The sequence below is a fragment of the Heptranchias perlo genome, unplaced genomic scaffold, assembly GCF_035084215.1.
Source record: "Heptranchias perlo isolate sHepPer1 unplaced genomic scaffold, sHepPer1.hap1 HAP1_SCAFFOLD_52, whole genome shotgun sequence".
Classification (NCBI taxonomy): domain Eukaryota; kingdom Metazoa; phylum Chordata; class Chondrichthyes; order Hexanchiformes; family Hexanchidae; genus Heptranchias; species Heptranchias perlo.
The window spans coordinates 8416913-8434368 of record NW_027139537.1 but is presented as its reverse complement, the minus strand read 5'-3'; the positions used below and the strand labels follow the sequence as shown (position 1 = coordinate 8434368).

The 17456-nt window shown below is 45.9% G+C and overlaps 3 non-coding genes across 3 annotated transcripts; all 3 read left to right on the top strand.

Moving 5' to 3' along the window:
- Positions 1–1938: 1938 nt before the first annotated feature.
- trnag-ucc (transfer RNA glycine (anticodon UCC)) lies at positions 1939–2010 on the top strand. Its single transcript has one exon. It is a non-coding gene; the product is annotated as a tRNA-Gly (tRNA).
- A 10885-nt stretch (positions 2011–12895) lies between these two features.
- Positions 12896–12968, top strand: trnak-cuu (transfer RNA lysine (anticodon CUU)). Its single transcript has one exon. It is a non-coding gene; the product is annotated as a tRNA-Lys (tRNA).
- Positions 12969–13046: 78 nt separating this feature from the next.
- On the top strand, positions 13047–13129 carry trnal-cag (transfer RNA leucine (anticodon CAG)). Its single transcript has one exon. It is a non-coding gene; the product is annotated as a tRNA-Leu (tRNA).
- Positions 13130–17456: the final 4327 nt, after the last annotated feature.

Here is a 17456-nt window from a genome sequence, read left to right as displayed (position 1 = left end):
TTATTAGCGACTATTTTATTTTTATTACCTGAAGTTTTGGACTCCCCACAAGTGGAAACATTTTCTCTACATCTATCCTAACAAACCCTGTCATTATCTTCAAAATCTCGATCAGATCAACCCTCAGCCTTCTCTTTTCTAGTGAAACGAGACCCAGTCTGTGCAGCCTTTCCTGATAAGAATATCCTCTCATTTCTGGTATCATCCTTGTGAATCTTGTTTGCACCTTCTCCAGTGCCCCGGTGTCTATAATATGGAGACGAGACCTGTTCGCAGTATTCCAAGTCTGGTCTAAACAAGGTTCTGTACAAGTTTAACATAACTTCTTTGCTTTTCAACTCTATCCCTCCAGAAATGAATCCCAGTGTTTGATTTGTCTTTTTATGACCTGATTAACGTGGGTCGCTACTTTTAGTAATTTGTGTATCTGTCCCACTAGATCCCTTTGCTCCTCTATCCCGTTTAGGCTCTTATTATCCAAGCAGTGTGTGACCTCCTGATTCTTCATTCTGCAAGTTTATTAATGTCCTCTTGCATTTTGATGCATTCTTCCTTTGTATTAACTTAATCCCCCAATTTGGTGTCGTCCACAAATTTTGGAATTGTACTTCCGATTCCCGAATCCAAATCGTCAATGTAAATTGTGAAGAACAGTCGTCCCAGCAACTGGAATTCCACTTCCCACCTTTTGCCAGTCTGAGTAGCGACCCTTAACCTCTATTCTCGGCTTTCAGTTTTGTAGCCAACTTACTATCCATTCTGCCACCTGACCTGACTCCACTTGCTCTGAACTTAGCCATGAGTCTACAATGTGGTACATTACAGAAGGCCTTCGGAAAATCCAAATATATCACATCTACTGCATTAAACTTGTCTGCACTTTCTGTTCCTTCTTCAAAGATTTCAATCAGGTTGGTCCTGTCCTTTGAGTTATCAGATTAAGCCTTGGCCGGTTTACTTGCTCTTGGAGCTCACAATGCTGGTTTTCTTCGGCAGCAGCACGGCCTGGATATCAGACAACACCCTGAACGATGGTCACCCGTCCCAGCAGCTTGTTGAGCTCCTCGTCGTTGCGGATGGCCAGCTGCAGGTGTCTGGGGATGATGCGGGTCTTCTTGTTTGTCCCGGGCCGCGTGGCCGGCCAGCTGGAGGATTTCAGCCGTCAGATACTCGATGCACAGCAGCCAGATAGACCGGTGCTCCGGCACCCACACGTACAGCATAGTTCCCCTTCCGCAGGAGCCTGTGAACACGGGTAACAGGGAACTACAGTCCGCCCCGGGATGAGCGAGACTTGGCTTTTGACCGAGCTTTACCGCCTGTTTTTCCTCTTCCAGACATTTCCACAATCTCACAAACACTTTCACAAAGAATGAAGAAATCCTCCCGCACTCGCCCTTCTTATACCTTCTGGAGGAGTACAGCGGGGGCACTTGTGATGGGTCTCTCTCAGAGTGTTTACACTGCCCGCTCACCCTCACTGATATTCTATCTTTGAACTGCTGTAACATTGACCTTTAGTAATATTGCTGCTCCTCCTCCTTTCCCTATTTCCCTGTCCTTTCTAAACATCTTATAGACTTGAATATAAAGCTGCCATTCCTGTCCAGTTGGTAGTCAGGTCTCTGTAATGATTTAATGTAATTATTTAACTTTACTCAATGGCTGATGTGAGCTGTGGTAAAATGTATTTCCAGCTGGTCAAGTATTGCAGGTATCGACTGTCTCTTCAGTCCGATATCAGGTGAAGAATTACTGGCTGGTGTGGAATTTCCATTGATTGGGGGTTGGCGACATCTACTGGGCGGAAACAGGAACTGCAACAGAGCGAGAAAGGATCCGTCAGAAACCAGTTCAAATGAAGAACAAAATCCAACAGCCTGCAGTGTCTGTTCAGGATCTGATGTTTGGGAACTATTTTATTGTTGATTATTTTCAGCGGTGGTGGTATAGTGGTGAGCATAGCTGCCTTCCAAGCAGTTGACCCGGGTTCGATTCCCGGCCATCGCAATTAAGTGTTCTTATTAGTTTATTTCCATCAGAAACTCTTTAGTTTCCAATCGAATTTGATGCAGTTCATAATCGAGTGTAATTATTGTAAAATGTTATCAACCTTCATTTCTTTTCCCGATCGAAGGAAAAGAGGAAAAACATGCTGGAAATACTGATTTACCAAGGGTCTAATGAGAGTGAGGAAGGGACATGATCTGTTAGCCTTTATTGGAAGGGTGTTGGAATATAAGAGGAAGGAGGTCTTGCTGCAATTGTAGTATGAGGAAATATTGTGCAAAATTGGCCAATATTGGTTGGAGTTTAGAAGAATGAGAGTTGATCGCATTGAAATGTATAAAATTCTTAGACGGCTTGACAGGGTAGATGCTGAGAGTCTGATTTCTCTGGCTGGAGAGTCAAGAACTCGAGCTCATAGTCTCAAGATAAGGGGTCGGCCATTTAGGACCGACATGAGGAAACATTTCTTCACTCAAAGGATTGTGAATCTTTGGAATTCTCTACACCCCAGAGGGCTGTGGATGCTCAGTCGTTGAGTTATATTCAAAGCTGAGATCGATAGATTGTTGGACTCGAGGGGAATCAAGGGATATGGGGATCGGCGGGAAAGTGGAGTTGAGATCGAAGATCAGCCATGATCTTATTGAATGGCGGAGCAGGCTCGATGGGCCATATGGCCTATTCTGCTGCTATTTCTTATGTTCTTATGTAAAGAGCTTTATTTCCAAGTGTGCTGACGACAATAATTTAGGTAGCACAGTAAACATTGGAGATGGGAGCAGACATTTGCAAAGGGACATTGATAGATTAAGTGAATGGGTGAAACTGTGGCAGATGGAGTTCAACGTGGGGAAGTGTGAGGTTATCCCTTTGGACCATAAAACGATAGATCAGTGTATTTTCTAAATGGCAAGAAGCTAGGAACTGTGGGGGAGGATAGAGATTTAGGGGGTCCAATACAGAAATCACTAAAAGTGATCACTAATTCACTAAAACAATGTTAAAATGGAGATTAAATTTTGATCTTTATCTCAAGGGAATTGGAAAAAAAGCAGTGCTCTGGTGAGGCATCATTTAGAGTTCCGTGCTCAGTTCTGGGCACCGCACTCTCTCTAATGGCTTGGAATGAGAAGGGGTTTTTCAATAAAGGAAGCTCACTGAAATACAGGGTTTTTGAAGAGTTATGATCAGAAATGGGAGCGGAGCTCATTTCCTGCTTCACACTGTTACAACACATTGAGGAGAACAGCATCAATGAAGATAAAGGGAATGAAATGAAATGTGTCACACAGTTACATCTCGCTGCTCTGTCTGACCATTTTTGTCGCTACTTCCCTGTAGAGGGATTTGAAAATTTGAAGGAAAAGCGTTGGGTGAAAATCCGTTTGCTTTGGGAAATCCTGAATCAATAATGAGGCTAAACTTGATGCCTGAGCAAGAAAACGAGCCGGTGCGACTCACCTGTGAACACATTGAAAACACGCCACAAGTCATTCAGATTGTCATCTTTTTGGATCAGTGCTTTCAAAGAATATCCTCTGTTATGATTCGTGTTCTGTTGTTGCTGCCGTTCACAACAACCTACCTGTGCGAAATGGGATTTTCGACTTTGACAAGGTTAAAAACAAGAGAAAGAAACTCACAGCGCACCTGAGATGCGTGAAGCACTTTCATCCTGTGATCCAGATTGGAACGAGATCATGACCAACTGACAGACCCACCCCTCACATTGAGGAAGTGAAACTCAACCTGATCTTCTTTTACTGTATTTATACTGTATTTAAAATGTTTTTCAAGCAACGTCGATGTCTAATTTTAATTATTACTTGAAGTGAATTGAAGAGCGAGCATGGACTCACCTTTATTGGGATTTGATGAAAACTCCAGTCTGAAGTTATTATTGTTTGGGGTCCCTGGGGGAAGTGTTTTTCTTCCACTGTGTCACGAGAAAAATAGTTTGATAAACTCTGTTCTACATTGTACGGTCAGTGTCTGTTCAGCAAACCCGCTCTGAATTCCTCAGTCTGTATTTCCAGAAACGGTCTGTGGGCGACGCGGGCAACAAAACACTGACCCACAACCTGCGACTAATGGCGGCCGGAGAGCCCACAATCCAACGCGCCCCAGAAACCCCTCTATCTCTCCAAGGCGCTGATTTATCCGGCCGGCTGCCCTTGCCGCGCCTGCGCGCTGCGCCCCTTCGAATGGAGACAGACCGTATTCTACCGCGCGCGGCATTCTGGGTAAGGTCATCCGCCATTGTAAACCCATCTCGCTGATGATTCTGTGATGGGGTTGAGAAGGACGAGGTTCATCCAATCAAAAGCAAAATAATGCGGATGCTGGAAATGTGAAATATAAAGAGAAAATGCTGGAAATCCTCAGCAAGTGGAGAAAATCATCCTCAGGTTTCTGGTTGGAACTAGCAAACGTGCTTTTGGACGAAGCAGAAATTAGCTCAAGGCCGTTCTCCTAACTTTACAGACAGCCTACAGCTTAACATGTTGGTGCTGAGGCACAGGAGACCTCCTTTCCTTTCTCAAACCTAAAAGCTTTCTGTGTCTGCCCGAACACGGCTGTTTTGCTCGAGCACTTGCCTCTGCTCACCAGCAGGGAGTGCCTTTGAATAACAACACGTCAAACCGCACTCACTTTCAGGCAAATAAGCCTTCCATCAGTCAGTCAGACCGACAGACAGACAGAGCTCTCGCTGTTTCCTCAAGCTCGGGCTGATGTTCTTTTCCGATGACCTCGTCTGCGTTCCGCAGGCTCGGGCTCTTCTCGGCATCATTCACGATTACAGTGCCTTCCCGTTCAGCGGTTGCTCACTTGCAGGTAGTCGATACCGCGGATTGGAGAAAAGTATTGAAAAAATTCAGTGAGGTGGCAATTCGTGGCGCTGCTTGGAGGCGAGTGTGAAGCAACTATTGTGAAGGGCAATTTGATTTGACAAGCAGGGGAATTAGCTCAAATGGTAGACTGCTCGCTTTGCATGCGAGAAGTAGCGGGATTGATACCCCCTTTCTCTACTCACTTTTTTACCTTGGGGAGTTGTCCCGAAACAAAAATGGTGTCAGTTTTCAGCCAATCCAAAACCCACGTGAATCCTCAGCTTCGACAAAGAGAGGTCAATGGGTAATCAATCTTTTGGTGTGCTGCAGTAAGCAAAAGTTTTTGATTTTGGTGTTGAGCAAAGATGGAAAGATGAAGTGAGACATGGAAGAAAGCTTCACAGGTCCTGATATCTCTTCTGTGGATTGAACGCAGGATTCACAAAGTTAATAAAACTAATGCACGCCCTGCTGTGTGAAAAGCGCATGAACGGTGGAGACTGCCAGGCAGCACTGACAATTAGGTTAGTTTGCAAGCTATCTAAAGTCATAAAGTAATGGACAGTTTGCAAAAACAATCCAGTCAGGTCGGAGCTGTCCAGACAATCTTCTGATTTGTCATTGGACACGATATCCACTGCTCCACTGGTCGAGGGTTTGCAGAGAAAGTAGCAGCTCACACTGCCACAGCGCTGCGGTATGAGCAGGAAATGAGTCAGTCTCGGTCATGTACATGTGACTCCACGAGTCCGGGAGTGTCAAAAGGCGCACAGTGAATATTTACCAAAGAGAGCAATCTTGGCTGCTTCCCTTCGATCGTTCAGCTGGTACAGCGGAGGACTGCAATACAATTAACAGATAAAAGTCATCCTTAGGTTTCTGGTTGGAACTAGCGAACGTGCTTTTGGAGTAAGCAGAAATTAGCTCAAGGCCGTTTTCTTTACTTCACAGACAGCCAAAAGCTTAACATGTTGGCGCTGAGGCACAGGAGACCTCCTTTCCTTTCTGAAACCTGAAAGCTTTTTGTGTCTCCCCGAAAACGGCTGTTTTGCTCGAGTACTTGCTTCTGCTCACCAGCAGGGAGTGCCTTTGAATAACAACGCGTCAAACCGCGATCACTTTCAGGCAAATTAGCCTTCCATTCGTCAGTCAGACAGAGCTCTCACTGTTTCCTCAAACTCGGGCGGCTGCTCTTTTCCGATGACCTCGTATGCCTTCTGCAGGCTCGGGCTCTTCTCAGCATCATTCACGATTACTGTGCCTTCCCGTTCTGCTGTTGCTCAATTGCGAACACTCGATACCGCGGATTGGAGCAAAGTATTGAATGCATTCAGGGAGGGGGCATCGCGGCGCTGCCTGGAGACGAATGTTAAGCGATTATTGTGAAGGGCAAATTGACGGCCGCAACTGGTGAATTAGCTCAAATGGTAGAGTGATCGCTTAGCATGCGAGAAATAGTGGGATCGATGCCCGCATTCTCCACTCACTTTTTTACCTTGGGGAATTGTCCCGAAACAAAAATGGTGTCAGTTTTCAGCAAATCCATAACCCACGTGAATCCTAAGCTTCGATAAAGAGAGGTCAAGGGGTAATAAATCTTTTGGTGTGCTGCAGTAAGCAAAAGTTTTTGATTTTCGTGTTTCGCAAAGATGGAAAGATGAAGTGAGACATGGAAAAAAGCTTCATGGGTCCTGGTATCTTTTTTGTGGATTGAACTCAGGATTCACGAAGTGAATAAACCTAATGCATTTCCTGCTGTGTTAAAAGCGCACGAACGGTGGAGACTGCCAGGCAGCACTTCCAATTAGGTCAGTTTGCAAGCTATCAAAAGTCATAAGGTAATGGACAGTTCTCAAAAACAATGCAGTCAGGTTGGAGTTGACCAGACAATCTTCTGATTTGTCATTGGACACGGTATCCACTGCTGCATTCGCCTCGGGTGTGCAGAGAAAGTAGCAGCTCACACTGCCACAACGATGCGCTATGAGCAGGAACCGAGTCAGTCTCGGTCATGCACATGTGACTCCACGAGTCCTGGAGTGTCAAAAGGCGCACAGTGAACATTTACCAAAGAGAGCAATCTTTGCTGCTTCCCTTCGATCGTTCAGCTGGTACAGCGGAGGACTGTAATAGTATTAACAGATAAAAGTCATCCTTAGCTTTCTGGTTGGAACGAGCGAACGTGCTTTTGGAGTAAGCAGAAATTAGCTCAAGGCCGTTTTCTTTATTTTACAGACAGCCTACAGCTTCACATGTTGGCGCTGAGGCACAGGAGACGTCCTTTCCTTTCTGAAACCAAAAGCTTTTTGTGTCTGCCCGAAAACGGCTGTTTTGCTCGAGCACTTGCCTCTGCTGATCAGCAGGGCGTACCTTTGAGTAACAACGCGTCAAACCGCGCTCACTTTCAGGCAAATAAGCCTTCCATTCTTCAGTCAGACAGAGCTCTCACATTTTCCTCAAACTCGGGCGGCTGTTCTTTTCCGATGACCTCGTATGCCTTCCGCAGGCTCGGGCTCTTCTCGGCATCATTCACGATTACTGTGCCTTCCCGTTCTGCTGTTGCTCACTTGCGAATACTCGATACCGCGTATTGGAGCAAAGCATTGAAAAAATTCATGGAGGTTGCAATTCGTGGCGCTGCTTGGAGGCGAGTGTAAAGCGACTATTGTGAAGGGCAAATAGACCCGCCAAACAGGGGAATTAGCTCAAATGGTAGAGCGCTCGCTCAGCATGCGAGAAGTAGCGGGATCGATGCCCGCATTCTCCACTCACTTTTTTACCTTGGGGAATTGTCCCGAAACGAAAATGGTGTCAGTTCTCAGCAAATCCAGAAGCCACGTCAATCCTCAGCTTCGATAAAGAGAGGTCAAGGAGCAGCAAATCTTTTGGTGTGCTGCAGCGAGCAAAAGTTTTTGATTTTGGTGTTTAGCAAAGATGGAAAGATGAAGTGAGACATGGAAAAAAGCTTCACAGGTCCTGATATCTTTTCTATGGATTGAACTCAGGATTTACAAAGTTAATAAAACTAATGCACTCCCTGCTGTGTGAAAAGCGCATGAACGGTGGAGACTGCCAGGCAGCATTATCAATAAGGTAAGTTTGCAAGCTATCTATAGTCATAAAGCAATGGACAGTTGGCAAAAACAATCCAGTCAGGTAGGAGTTGTCCAGACAATCTTCTGATTTCTCATTAGACACGAAATCCACTGCTCCACTGGTCTCGGGTGTGCCGAGAAAGTAGCAGCTCACACTGCCACAGCGCTGCGGTCTGAGCAGGAAATGAGTCAGTCTCGGTCATGCACACGTGACTCCACGAGTCCGGGAGTGTCAAAAGGCGCAAAGTCAATATTGACCAAAGAGAGCAATCCTGGCTGCTTCCCTTCGATCGTTCAGCTGGTACAGCGGAGGACTGCAATACAATTAACAGAGAAAAGTCATCCTTAGGTTTCTGGTTGGAACTAGCGAACGTGCTTTTGGAGTGAGCAGAAATTAGCTCAAGGCCGTTTTCTTTACTTTACAGACAACCAAAAGCTTAACATGTTGGCGCTGAGGCACAGGAGACCTCCTTTCCTTTCTTAAACCTGAAAGTTTTTTGTGTCTGCCCGAAAACGGCTGTTTTGCTCGAGCACTTGCCTCTGCTCACCAGCAGGGCGTACCTTTGAATAACAACACGTCAAACCGCACTCATTTTCAGGCAAATAAGCCTTCCATCAGTCAGTCAGACCGACAGACAGACAGAGCTCTCGCTGTTTCCTCAAGCTCGGGCTGCTGTTCTTTTCCGATGACCTCGTCTGCGTTCCGCAGGCTCGGGCTCTTCTCGGCATCATTCACGATTACTGTGCCTTTCCATTCTGCGGTTGCTCACTTGCGAATACTCGATACCGCGGATTGGAGCAAAGTATTGAGGAAATTCAGGGAGGTGGCAATTCGTGGCGCTGTTTGGAGGCGAGTGTTAAGCGACTATTGTGAAGGGCAACTGATCCCGTTACGCAGGGGAATTAGCTCAAATGGTAGAGCGCTCGCTTAGCATGCGAGAAGTAGCGGGATCGATGCCCGCATTCTCCACTCACTTTTTTCCCTTGGGGAATTGTCCCGAAACAAAAATGGTGTCAGTTTTCAGCAAATCCAGAACCCACGTCAATCCTCAGCTTCGATGAAGAGAGATCAAAGAGCAGCAAATCTTTTGGTGTGCTGCAGTAAGCAAAAGTTTTTGATTCTGGTATTTAGCAAAGATGGAAAGATGAAGTGAGACATGGAAAAAAGCTTCACAGGTCCTGATATCTTTTCTATGGATTGAACTCAGGATTTACAAAGTTAATAAAACTAATGCACTCCCTGCTGCATGAAAAGCGCATGAACGGTGGAGACTGCAAGGCAGCATTACCAATAAGGTAAGTTTGCAAGCTATCTATAGTCATGAAGCAATGGACAGTTGGCAAAAACAATCCAGTCAGGTAGGAGTTGTCCAGACAATCTTCTGATTTGTCATTAGACACGAAATCCACTGCTCCACTGGTCTCGGGTGTGCAGAGAAAGTAGCAGCTTACACTGCCACAGCGCTGCGGTCTGAGCAGGGAATGAGTCAGTCTCGGTCATGCACACGTGACTCCACGAGTCCGGGAGTGTCAAAAGGCGCAAAGTCAATATTGACCAAAGAGAGCAATCCTGGCTGCTTCCCTTCGATCGTTCAGCTGGTACAGCGGAGGACTGCAATACAATTAACAGAGAAAAGTCATCCTTAGGTTTCTGGTTGGAACTAGCAAACGTGCTTTTGGAGTGAGCAGAAATTAGTTCATGGCCGTTTTCTTTACTTTACAGACAACCAAAAGCTTAACATGTTGGCGCTGAGGCACAGGAGACCTCCTTTCCTTTCTTCAACCTGAAAGTTTTTTGTGTCTGCCCGAAAACGGCTGTTTTGCTCGAGCACTTGCCTCTGCTCACCAGCAGGGCGTACCTTTGAATAACAACACGTCAAACCGCACTCATTTTCAGGCAAATAAGCCTTCCATCAGTCAGTCAGACCGACAGACAGACAGAGCTCTCGCTGTTTCCTCAAGCTCGGGCTGCTGTTCTTTTCCGATGACCTCGTCTGCGTTCCGCAGGCTCGGGCTCTTCTCGGCATCATTCACGATTACAGTGCCTTCCCGTTCTGCTGTTGCTCAATTGCGAACAATCGAGACCGCGGATTGGAGCATTGAATGCATTCAGGGAGGGGGCAATTCGTGGCACTGCCTGGAGACGAGTGTTAAGCGATTATTATGAAGGGCAAAGTCACCACTGCAACTGGGGAATTAGCTCAAATGGTAGAGTGCTCGCTTAGCATGCGAGAAATACTGGGATCGATGTCCGCATTTTCCACTCACTTTTTTTACCTTGGGGAATTGTCCCGAAACAAAAATGGTTCCAGTTTTCAGCAAATCCATAACCCACGTGAATCCTGAGCTTCGATAAATAGAGGTCAAGGGGCATTAAATCTTTTGGTGTGCTGCAGTCAGCAAACGTTTTTGATTTTGGTGTTTCGCAAAGATGGAAAGATAAAGTGAGACATGGAAAAAAGCTTCACGGGTCCTGGTATCTTTTCTTTGGATTGAACTCAGGATTTGCAAAGTGAATAAAACTAATGCATTTCCTGCTCTGTTAAGAGTGCACGAACGGTGGAGACTTCCAGGCAGCACTTCCAATTAGGGCAATTTGCAAGCTATTAAAAGTCATAAAGTAATGGACAGTTTGCAAAAACAATCCAGTCAGGTTGGAGTTGACCAGACAATCTTCTGATTTGTCATAAGACACGGTGTCCACTGCTGCATTCGCCTCTCGGGTGTGCAGAGAAAGTAACAGCTCACACTCCCACAACGATGCGCTATGAGCAGGAACCGAGTCAGTCTCGGTCATGCACATGTGACTCCACGAGTCCGGGAGTGTCAAAAGGCGCACAATGAACATTTACCAAAGAGAGCAATCTTTGCTGCTTCCCTTTGATCGATCAGCTGGTACAGCGGAGGACTGTAATACAATTAACAGATAAAAGTCATCCTTAGGATTCTGGTTGGAACCAGCGAACGTGCTTTTGGAGTGAGCAGAAATTAGCTCAAAGCCGTTTTCTTTACTTTACAGACAGCCTACAGTTTAACATGTTGCCGCTGAGGCACAGGAGCCCTCCGTTCCTTTCTTCAACCTGAAAGCTTTGTGCATCTGCCCGAAAACGTCTGTTTTGCTCGAGCACTTGCCTCTGCTCACCAGCAGGGCAAGTGCAACTTTGAGTAACAACACGTCAAACCGCACTGACTTTATCACGAACAGAAGACAAACACACGTCTTCGTTCAAAAACCACCCTGCAGGTGGACACGGAGTGAGATAAACACAGGGCAGAGATGCAGACAGTATCCGGAAACATCGGGAAGTAGACAAGAGAAATAGATTGAGCGCTTTGTTATCAGAAAAATGTCTGAACCTCCACGGTCAATGAAAGGGCTTTTGTTGGTCGGTTTCCCATTGAACCGGATAATTCGGGAGAACTTGGTAGATGTTTGTTTCGGTTCCCTTGACCCCACCAGCGGAAAAGGTTTGTCGATCCCACCTGACAACTCGTTTCAAAAGCCACTCTGTCCAAAGCAAATGTATCCTTCCAGATTAAAAGGGAATAAAACTTGAAAAGAGCGTCACTGTGGATCAGTTTTCTCTCACTCAAAGTAAACTGTTTCATGAAGTAAAAGATGCACCTTCCAAAGAATCAGGGAACAGCCACTGTCTCCCTTTTTGGCAGGAGAAGGAAATCGATGTGGATGTTGATGGAGACCAAGTTCCAACATAATGTCCCTGCCCGGAATCGAACGGGGGACTTTTTGAATACAAAGCAGACGTGATAACCGCTACACTACGGAAATGGATAATATTTCACTAAACAATGGGCAACTGAATGGTGTTCTCTCTCTGCTCGCAGTTGGACTGTGTTGTTTCAAGTGCAGAAAGAGATACAGACAGTGGCTGTTCCCCCTTTGCTTTAAAAACTCTCAGGGTGGTGCGTTTGAGCCCACGTTGGGCGAGTACCGTTTTAAACTTTTATGCTGCTTCCACCGGTGAGCCCCAGCTCTGACACTTCCCCCACCCCCCTCTGTCTCACCGCGCACGATGGGGCCGCGCCCGGGCTGAATCTCTCCAATTAGGTTTCCGCCCCTGTCGCAGCATGAAATGTTCCTTGTCAAAGTCACAAATGATACCGGATGTTACTACCACCATGATAAACTATCCCTCCTCATCCTTCTCAAATACAATATCTCACCGTGCTGTTATGCTGTTAGACTAGTTTCCTCTCTCTGCTCTTATTTGGAATGTGTTGCTTTTCCGTCTGACAACACTTAGTATCATCGTATTATGTTAGTCCACAAGAGGAGATCATTCGGCCCGTCGTGCCTGTGCCGGGTCAAACGCACATTTTCGTTCAAAATTCGTTCAGGAATAGATTGAGTGCTTTGTTATCAGAAAATTGCCTGAACCCCGACAGTCTACAGCTTTCCACCTCGATATCAACCACACGGCCTATTTTTGTGTCACCCGCAAATTTCTTCATCATGCCCCCTACGTTTAAGTCCAAATCGTTAATGTATACCACAAAAAGCAAAGGACCATGTACCGAGCCCTCAGGCACCCCACTGGAAACAGCCTTCCAGCCGCAAAAACACCCATCGACCATTACCCTTTGCTTCCTGCCACTGAGCTAATTTTGGATCCAACAAGCCACATTCCCTTGGATCCCATGGGCCTTTAATTTTTCGATCAATCTGCCATTTGGGAATTTTTCAAAAGCCTTGCTAAAATCCATGTCGACGACATCAATTGCGCTACCCTCATCGATCCTCCTGTCACCTCCTCGAAAAATTCAATCAGGTTAGTCAGACACGACCTCCCCTGAACAAATCCATGCTGACTGTCCTTGATGAGTCCGTGCCTTTCGAAGTGACAGTTTATCCGAGCCCTCAGAAATTATTCCAATAATTTGAAATGGAGTCTTTCTCCTGGTTGCTGCAATAACAGACAAGGCGATTAAAGTAACCATGCCCGGCTAGCTCAGTCGGTAGAGCATGAGATTCTTAATCTCAGGGTCGTGGGTTCGAGCCCCACTTTGGGCGAGTGCGATTTTCAAATTTTATGCTCAGTTCACTGACCAACAGTGCAGAAATAATGCAGAATGGAATATGCATTCGGTAGTCAGGATGGCCGAGCGGTCTAAGGCGCTGCGTTCAGGTCGCAGTCTCTTCTGGAGGCGTGGGTTCGAATCCCACTTCTGACATTCCTTACTTTTACTAAGACGTGAAAATATTTTATTGGTGGATTGGGCTGCAGCTGATTTTTCGACCAAGTTGAGTTGCTCCTCCCACAAAAGCAACTGGCTTTGTGATGGAAATGTGACTTGAGAAGTTTCAAACGGTGAAATGTTTGACATATTAATGACCTGGACAAAGAAATAGAACAGCAGTGGGAAACATTTAAAACGGTGATCAATAGAGTCCAGGAGAAATATATCCCACTGAAAAGCAAGAACAAACTAGCCAGAAATGACACACCAGGGATGAATAAAGAAATAAGGGTAAAATTGAAACTGAAGAAAAAGGCACACACTGGACAATAAAAGAGAGAGGGGAATGTGAAAAGACTGGGAAAGAAGTCTAAAGAACTGTTGGAAAGGCAAAAAGGAATATAAAAAAAAGCAAAGTATTCGAGACACAACAACAGCCAAAGAAAATTTAGGACAGGAATCGGGTCACTTACCGAGACACACGACAAACTCACAGGCAATGACAGCAAAATGGCAGAAATATTAAATAATCACTTTGCTTCAGTATTTACCAGGGAGACTGGTATTGTGGGCATGGCAGTAGAAGAAGAGATCAAAAAATATGTAAAGACATTTAAGATGGAAAGCGGGGAGATAATTGATAAACTAATCAAACTCAGAGAGGAAATTTCCTGTTAGGAGCCTAACCAGAGTTTCAAACCGCTCAGCCACGCTAATTTCCGTATTACTGTTCAGGAGCTCATTTCACAGGGACACGATTACTGCGCTCCATTTAGGGAGGCTCAGTGAAAGGCGGAAATTGATCTATTAATCGAATCATAGAATAAGACAGCGCTATTCGGATACCATTCGGCCCATCGTGCCTGTGCCTGCTCTCTGAACGAGCTGTCCAGTTAGTACCACTCGCCTGCTGTTTCTCCATTGCCCTGAAAATGTTTCCATCCAAGCGTTTATCCAATTCCCTTTTGAAAACTGTGAGTTAAGAAAAACAATATTGAAAGGGGTGATGGGGTCTCTGCACCGTCGATGTAGAGTGTGTGATGATTGGAGTTATCAAGATGGTTGCTTTACACATGGTATGTTGTGCAATCATCCTGAAATATCTTCAACATCCAATACAAATTGAATTGCAAACCTGACGGACAAACACTGGAAAACAAGTCACGAGTGAACGCAAATCATCTGGGACCCGTTTTCAGCCTCACGGCACTTTAAATAAAGTGAAATAACTTTGCATTGAAAATATTTGGAACTTGCATCTGTGCCTTTATCTGTTCCATTTGTAAAAGTTGCTGGTGTCTGATGATGTACACGCCTCTGCTCCCTCCATTGAACAAGAAAGGAGGTGTTTGACGATGACGGGACCTGTTGCTTATGAGCTCATCCTTTACATTGAGTGGGTTCGCGTTTTTTAAACGGCGTCAGCTTTAGCCCAGCGGTGAACTTCACAACAAACAAGTTCGACACCGTCTCACCGCGGGCATTGACTGACATGTTTATTGTTATTTCTTTCAGACCAAAATGAATAGTGACCGTGATTTTAAATTTGCACTAAGTGATTTTTAGATAGTCGCCTTTAAATGTTTCAAAGGCGACTCCTAATTTATGATAGTCCGGCCATTTCACCAGCCGTGTTGAAAACAAAACATGTCTCTGCTTTTCGCGTCTTTTTTCGAAAGGCAAAACATATATTTCCCCTGGCCTCTGAAGGATGGACAAGTACATTTCAGAAAGCTGAAGCAAGTTCACCGAGCTTAAATCGTCTGACCACGTTAAAGGCAATGTATACAGATATATATGCAAGTAGTTGCTGCCTGTTTCTGTGGTTCTCTTTCTTCTGTGTGTCCATCTGCAGGTCGATTTTGAATCAATACCAGTGTTCGTGTCAGTTTGTTGCATGAAATAAATGAGGATATCAGGCGCTCCCCTCCCTGCCACTGGGTCGGTACTGAGTCAGGTTTTAGGCCAAACACCTGTTTCTTTTCTGTGAAAAAGCAATTAAAACCTTCATTCGAGAATTATCCAGTCTCATGTGAGCGGTGAAAGAAACAGTGACCCCGATGTGATGTGAACACGCAGACTTTTGATCTGGAGTCAGAACTTTGCGCCACGCACTCTGAAGACAGGATCCAGGATGTTATTGTATGTATGAATGTTTCTCAAACATCGTTTCATTTATCCCACCTTGGTTGAATAGATAGGACTGACCAAATTTCCGCCAGGTCCCACCGGGTGTGGGACAGTATTGGAAGCAGCCTTCACCCCCAATATCACGGGTCTTTCATCGCCTGCTCTCAGCGGGCTGCAAGTTATGGACTTTGTTCACATTTAATCAGCAGTGTGAATCGTTAAATATTCACTCATTTTTAATGGGAACAAGGTTTACGCCCGGTTTCGAACTGGGGACCTTTCGCGTGTTAGGCGAACGTGATAACCACGACACGACGGAAACCTGAAGCATGCAGTCCCGTGTTCGGGACATAACGCCTCAGCCAAGCTGATTTCACAGGGATACATTTACTGCGCTGTATTTCGGAAGGCTGCAGAGAAGGATCGGTGGCGATGGTCAGGCAGGGAATCCCAGAGCATCGCGCCCACACAAACATTTCACTGTTTTTCATGTGCCTGATATCCGACCGCAGTTTGAACTGTAGCGAATCAGGCATGCTCAGATGACATTGTTCACAGAGTGTTTTCTTGCAGCCAAATCACACATTCGAAAACTTGAAATGAGATTACGAGATCGGAGCCATTTAAAGTGCTCCCAGTTACTGCAGATCAGGAATTAAAACCTGGCACCGGCTTCAGGGCGATCAGAATGAGGCAATGAATCCGAAAGTGGGAAGAAAAAGGTGCAATTTTCGTCCATGGGTGGGCTCAAACCACCAAAGCTTTTGGTTAATAACCGAACGCGCTAACCGATTGCGCCACAGAGACCACCCAATGCATGTGTTTGCAAGATGCACTAAAGCAGTGTGTCACCTAGCCAAAGTTACAAGTTGCAGCCACATAAATGCAATTGTCCACTATCAGTGTTACTTTTCCAGAAACAAAGGATGGGACATTGTTTGTGGAAACATGGGAACAGTCTGGTCTCGCTCACAGCATCGATATCACCGCCAACCAGCTCTCCTGCAACCGGCGCGCCCACCGGTGCTTTGTCTGTCACTCAGCAGCACTGTGGGAGAACCTTCACCACACTGACTGCAGCGGTTCAAGGAGGCGGCTCACCACCACCTTCTCAAGGGCAATCAGGGATGGGCATTAAATGCCGGCCTCGCCAGCGACGCCCACATCCCATGAACAAATAAAGAAAAAGTATTCTGAGCGTCCGGACGCTGATGTCAGGTTTTGATCCCTGATCTGCAGTAACTGGGAGCGCTTTAAATGGCTCTGACCTCTTAATTTCATCCACAACATCAGAGTAACTGTTCCAGGGGGACATGCCGACTCAGCTGCGTCTTGGCCGCCTGTCTGGTCAGTCTTTTATTCGCCTCCAATTCCGTTTCCCAAAGCGTATCTATAGATTCACAAAGCTGTTTGTCATTTCGGTTCCTTTCGATTTGTCCAGCTCCCGACTGGCAATAATTTGCAAACCTGGTTGCAAACCTCCGCCTTGCATCGTGTCCAGTGATGGGTTATGTGGAGAGACTGTAGAAGCTGGGATTGTTCTCCTTCGAGCAAAATAAGGTTAAGGGGAGATTTAATCGAGGTATTCAAAATTATGAGGGGATTTTGATAGAATGGATGGGGAGAAGCTGTTTCCATTGGCAGGAGGGTCGATAACCAGAGGACACAGCCTGCATTTGTCGAGCGCCTTTAACGTAGTAAAACGTCACAAGGTGCTTCACGGGAGCGTTGTTAAACAAAATTTGACACTAAGCCACATGAGGAGATATTGAGACAGGTGACCAAAAGCTTAGTCGAAGAGGTAGGTTTTAAGGTATGTGTTGAAGGAGCGAGAGGCGGAGAGGTTTAAGGAGGCATTTCCAGAGCTTAGGTTGCTGAAGGCACAGCCGCCAATGGTGGAGCGCTTTAAATCGGGGATGCGCAAGAGGCCAGAATTGGAGGAGCACAGAGATTTTTTTTATTCGTTCATGGGATGTGGGTGTCGCTGGCAAGGCCAGAATTTATTGTCCACACGTAATTGCCCTTGAGAAGGTGGTGGTGAGCCGTCTTCTTGAACCGGTGCAGTCAGTGTGGTGAAGGTTCTCCCTCAGTGTTGTTAGGTAGGGAGTTCCAGGATCCAACGGCGATGAAGGAACGGCCGATATATTTCCAAGTCGGGATGGTGTGTGACTTGGAGGGGAACGTGCAGGTG